Source organism: Mus pahari, chromosome X (genome assembly GCF_900095145.1).
Source record: "Mus pahari chromosome X, PAHARI_EIJ_v1.1, whole genome shotgun sequence".
Classification (NCBI taxonomy): domain Eukaryota; kingdom Metazoa; phylum Chordata; class Mammalia; order Rodentia; family Muridae; genus Mus; species Mus pahari.
Window position 1 is genome coordinate 57,605,934 of NC_034613.1, and position 6,117 is coordinate 57,612,050.

Below are 6,117 nucleotides of genomic sequence, written 5' to 3' on the forward strand. Positions count from 1 at the left end.
AAGAGGGTGGGGGCATAAGGGATGATTGGAATTTAGGGAAAACATTCTCCTTATTCTGTTAATATCTATATCAGTAATAGAGAAATCAGAACATTTTAAAAATAACTAATTGTATATATATGGGAATAAGGAAGTACAATTTTCCACTCTTGAATTAGAGAAAACTGTCATCAGAAGTCAGTCTTGGAAAGCATTTAAAAATTGTGTGGGTAAAGATGACTTCAACTGCAAGCACCTGTTAATAAAGGTCTTAAATAAAAAAGAAAAAAGATGACTTCCCCTCAGTGACCATCTCAGTTGAATGTTTGTCTCTCCTTGTCTTATTCCACTGTCCTGCTCTCAAAAATGTTCCCACTTTATCCTTATGAACCTCCTATGTCTAAGTATATTTGGCTTGGTCCAATATCTAAGAAAGAAAATCACTGTCACAGGATTTTCCCTATCCAATTACATTAATGCAGAGGAGGTCTGTGATTGGACAGGGAAAAGGGAGGCAAAGCTAAGAGTTGCGGGGAGAGAGACAGGGACAGAGACAGACAGAAAGATCAGAAGAGGAGAGAAAACCAGAATGGAGACTGACATGGTGTTATTAAAAGGTTCTAATAATTGGGTTAAAGCTTTATCATTATCAATTAGCTCTGAAATTATTGTATTGGCATCTTGTAAATTGTGATTTTTTTATGGATACATAAATTTAATTGGTTAACTATGAGCTTAAGAGTCTTGATTCTACTCAGTAATTATGTGTTGAGATGATACGACCGACGTGTTAGCAAGAGGAACTCGGGCCCCCACCCTAGAGATGGCCCAGCGAGAGCCCTGTGGCCTTGCAGGAGTAGGAGAGTTGGTAGGCCAAGAAACGGCTCAGGTGAAATCACCCGGCACAGCTCCATAGAGTTGACAGTGACCATGGTCTGACCCCACAGAGAGTTGGCAGGTTCACTTTTTTAGTATTTCCCCACAACATTGTTATCAATGGTACAAGTTGGAGGCTTCCAAAACAGTTGTTAACCATAGTTACATCTCCTCTCCAAAGGCAGAATGGAAGTGCCTATTGCTAAAGACACCAGTGTGCTTTGGGTACAGGAATCAGAGGCCCCAGAGCTTGATCTAACCTGAAAGCCTAAGAACTAACTTTCACGGTATGAAAAGTCACTGTTCAAGCTTCCAAAAGGGAGAAGCAACCAACAGCTGTAGGCAGTTAGAATGCCTATGGTAATTATGTTTTAACAACAATGAACAACAAAGCATGATAACCCTAAGGGTTCAGTAGTGTCATGCACATCTTGGCAGCAACCAACAGCTCTCTAAATGGACTCATTCAACCTGAGGAAAATCATGCCTGGAAAGCTAGAAAGCTAGAAACTAGAAACCTAGAAATCTAGAAACTAGAAAACAGAAAACTAGAAAACTAGAAAGCTAGCCAACTACCCTGGACTAGTGAAGTCATGGGTCTCAGAGGAGAACGTGCAATTACTGATATACCAAACCCGCATAATCGCTGCTTTCAAATCATTTGTCATTGTACCCAAGCATAAATGTCTTCATCCTTCATCAAGAAAAATTTTTATTATAACAGATGGAGATCATTGCAGAAAACTACAACCTGTCAAAATGTAGAGTTGCAAGAGCACCATTCTGAATGGACCCATCTACAAAATAACTCCTGTACCTAAGGCTCAGAAGAGGGCTCAGTAAGAGCCAGAGTATCAGGGAGTGGGCTGTTAAATTGTGTCTCCTAGGAATGGCAGCAGTGACACCTATTAAGTCTTGCCAAATGACTACTTAAACATTAATTTAAGGAGGACAACAATAGACATACCACAGTGAATGGGGAAAAGCCCATGAGGCCTCAATCCTACACAAAGTACAACAGGCATATAAGGAATATTGAAAGTGGAAAGAAGCAGGGTGTGGTGGCATACGCCTTTAATCCCAGCACTTAGGAGGCAGAGGCAGGCGGATTTCTGAGTTCGAGGTCAGCCTGGTCTACAAAGTGAGTTCCAGGACAGCCAGGGCTATACAGAGAAACCCTGTCTCAAAAAACCAAAAAAGAAAGAAAGAAAGAAAGAAAGAAAGAAAGAAAGAAAGAAAGAAAGAAAGAAAGAAAGAAAGAAGAAAAAAAGAAAAGAAAGTGGAAAGAATATTCTTCCCCAAGGAAGAGCACACCAAGTGATTATGCAAATACCAAAAGATCATCTCTGAAATATATACAGATAAGTACCATCATGCAGACAGTAAGTTGCACTTATTATATTTAGAAATATATATTTAATAAATGTATTTCATATATATGTATATACATGGCCATGAATTAAATAAGACAAAAGAAGGTAGGGTGCATGGAAAGGTTACAGGGAGAAAATAAAAGGAAGAAATGAAAAACAGGAATAAATGATGTAAGTATAATCTCAAAAAATAAAGAAATCAAAAAAATGTAATTAGTCTAAGAAAGCATGAGTATTACCTTGAAATGTGAGCACTTACTTTATAAACAATCTCACCAAGGAAAATGTTCAGTTTCAGAAGGTATGTCTATAAATGATTCTGTGAATAATGGTTTTTAGAAAGAATAACTGATATAATTCATCTTCTTTTGTTCCATATTTTCTAGTACTTTGAGGAAAAATAATGCCACAGTACTTAATGTGTCTGTTCCATTAGTAGAAGAACTAATCAGAGAATTAAAAGATGACACTTAAAACAGGGTCATTTGATGCTTCAAAGAAAATATTCAATAATTATTTGATTTTCTTGATCCAATTCATGAGATTTAAGAAACACTTTGAATGTTAATAATACTAAAGCACATGCCCATGTGAATTTAATCAAGTTTTTAACATTAAAATCAATATCTAAGTGGAGGTTGTTTTCTAACTAGCAATACAAATAGAAAACAGCTAGATCTCACTGTCACTATAAAAACATTAGTTTAATAAACTTAAGAAACCTGCTGAGCAGAAATGTACTTTGATATGTGGTACATATTCAATTAATAAAAAAGTAAATGTCTACCCACCAAAATAGCAATAGCACATGTTAAGATAATTGTTGTGTGTGTGTACACCCAGCATGTGAGTGCAGCTGGTGGCCATGGAGGCAAGAAGGGTGCATCACATTCCCAGGAGCTGGAATTACAGGCAGTCCTACGCTCTCATTGTGAGTACTGACAACAAAGCTGGGGTCTTCCGCGAAAGCAGTGTCTATTCTTCCCTTCTGAGCCTTCTGTCTATCCCATCATACACTTTTTAAATTTACAAATATTTTATCTGTTCCTAATTATATTTTAAATCAATTTTAAGAAGCTAAGTTCATTACAGAAGTATTCAAATACCAATACATGTTTTCTAAATTTGATGACTATCCTAAACGATATTTTATGTACTTTTAATCATTTAAAAAAACTCACTTTGAAGCCCACCTAGGAGTCATATAAAACTCAGATGAAATTCATATGAAATCCTTATGAATCATTCATCAAATGCACCTTGGTGCATCTTGTTTAAAGTAAGCTAAAATCTTATTCTGAATCTTAAAGAGATTGACAAAACTTCACCTTGTAAAACGTTTAGTGATTTTTATACAAAATTAATTTTTCAAAGGACACTAATACATGCATTTTCTTTTAAAGGGCTTTTAAAAAATTATGTATTTATATTTCAAATGTTGTCTCCTTTCCTGGTCCCCCTCTATGATCCCCCCACCCCATCCCTTTTCCCCTTCACCTCTAAGAGGGTACTCCTTCATCCACCCACACACCCCTACCTCACCTCTCTAGAATCCTCCTTCTTTGGGGCATCAAGCCTCCATGGGACCAAGTATATCTCCTCCTACTGAGGCCAGACAAGGCAGTCCTCTGCTATATATGTAGCAGGGGACACAGACCAGCCCATGTATGCTCTTTGGTTGATGGCTTAGTTCCTGGGAACTTTGAGGGGTCCAGTTAGTTGATACGGTTTTTTTCTTCCTATGCAGTTGCCAACCCTTTCAGCAAGCTCCTTCAGTCTTCTCCTAACTCCTCCATAGTTGTTTCCCAGCTTAGCCCAATGGTTCTTTCTAAGTATCTGCATCTGCCTCAGTGTGGTGCTGGTAGAGCCTCTCAGAGAACAACCATTCCAGGCTTCTGTCTGCAAGCACATCATGGCATCAGCAATAGTGTCAGGGTTTGGTGCCTGCACATGGAATGGACCCCAAGTTGGGGCAGTCTCCGGAGGGCCTTTCCTTCTGTCTCTACTCCATTTGTTGTCCCTATATTTCCTTTAGACAGGTAAAATTCTGTGTCAAAAGTTTTAAGATGGGTGGGTGGCCCCATCCCTAATCTGGGGGCCATTATTGGAGGTGTTCTCTTCAGGTTTCATCTCCCTACTGCTGGGCATTTAGGCTGTCATCCCCATTGGGTCATAGAGCCTCCCACATCTCTGGTGTCTGAGGCTTTCTAGTGTTTCCCCCTTTCCCCCACCCCCACCTCCACAGCTGCATATTCCAATTTATTCTCCTGGACTGTTGGCTTCTCTTCGGTGTCACTCTATACAGGAACCCACCCCCTTCTCCCCTCTCGTATCCAGGTCATTACTCCCTCTGCCTCCTGTGATTATTTTATTCCCCCTTCTAAGTGGCATTGAAGCATCCACTCTTGGGCCCATACTGACAAAGGCATGAAAGACAGCTAGAAGATAACATTCCATGGAAAAAAGAGACCACAAATCAGGATTAAAGACAGGAAATACTATTATGGTGCTAGATCAAAATAGCCATGCTGTTTTTACTTGAAGCTGAGACCTTTTCTTTTCTTTTTTAATTAGATATTTTCTTTATTTACATTTCAAATGCTATCCTGAAAGTTCCCTATACCCTCCCCCCACCCCTGCTCCCCTACACACCCACTCCCACTTCTTGGCCCTGGCATTCGCCTCCCTGTACTGGGGCATATATAGTTTGCAAGACCAAGAGGCCTCTCTTCCCAATGATGGCGACTAGGCCATCTTCTGCTACATATGCAGCTAGAGACACGAGCTCTTGGGGTGCTGGTTAGTTCTTACTGTTGTTCCACCTATAGGGTTGAAGACCCCTTCAGCTCCTTGGGTACTTTCTCTAGCTCCTCCATTGGGGACCCTGTGTTCCATCCAATAGCTGACTATGAGCATCCACTTCTGTATTTGCCAGGCTCTGGCATAGCCTCAAAAGACACCGCTATATCAGGGTCCCTTCAGCAAAATCTTGCTGGCATGTGCAATAGTGTCTGGGTTTGGTGGCTGATGATGGGATGGATCCCCAGGTGGGGTAGTCTCTGGATAATCCATCCTTTCATCTTAGTTCCAAACTTTGTCTCTGTAACTCCTTTCATGGGTGTTTTGTACTCTATTCTAAGGAGGAATGGAGTATCCACAGTTGGTCTTCCTTCTTCTTGGTTTTCCTGTGTTTTGCAAGAGACCTTTTCATATATAGGAACTTACAGCTTGTTGAAGCATTCTGTGGCTTCGAGGAGTCAATAACTGTTATTGGACAGGAAACCATAATCCTCACTTCCAATCGAGATCATAAAGTCAAGCACAGAGATATAAAATGTGTACACAATGAATGTATGGCAATATATTGTTAACCACATGAAGATGGATGCCTAATCATTGACTATAAGTTAAGCTTTCCTGGAAAGGTTTTCTTTGTCTGCTCGAAAAACTCCTTGCAGAGAGAAAAGAAGTAGACAAGCCTAAAGAAATAGATCATATAGAACTAGTAAACTTTGATCCAAATCAGAAAAAAAAATGGTGCCATTATAAAAGAGAAACATAAAGATGATGATAACCATCCCAGAGGTGTGCTCTGTTTCAAACCTCTTAAAGGGGCCAATGAGTGGCACTTTTTATGAAGGAGAAAATGTTAAGGAAGTATAAAATACTATAGAACAAGGGGATACAAATTGGTAAGGAAGAAGTCAAAATATCATTATTTGCAGATGATATGATGGTATATATAAGTGACCGTAAAAATTCCACCAGAGAACCCCTAAACCTGATAAACAGCTTCAGTTCAGTAGCTGGATATAAAATTAACTCAAACAAATCAGTGGCCTTCCTCTACACGAAGGACAGACGGGACGAGAAAGAAATTAGGGAAACA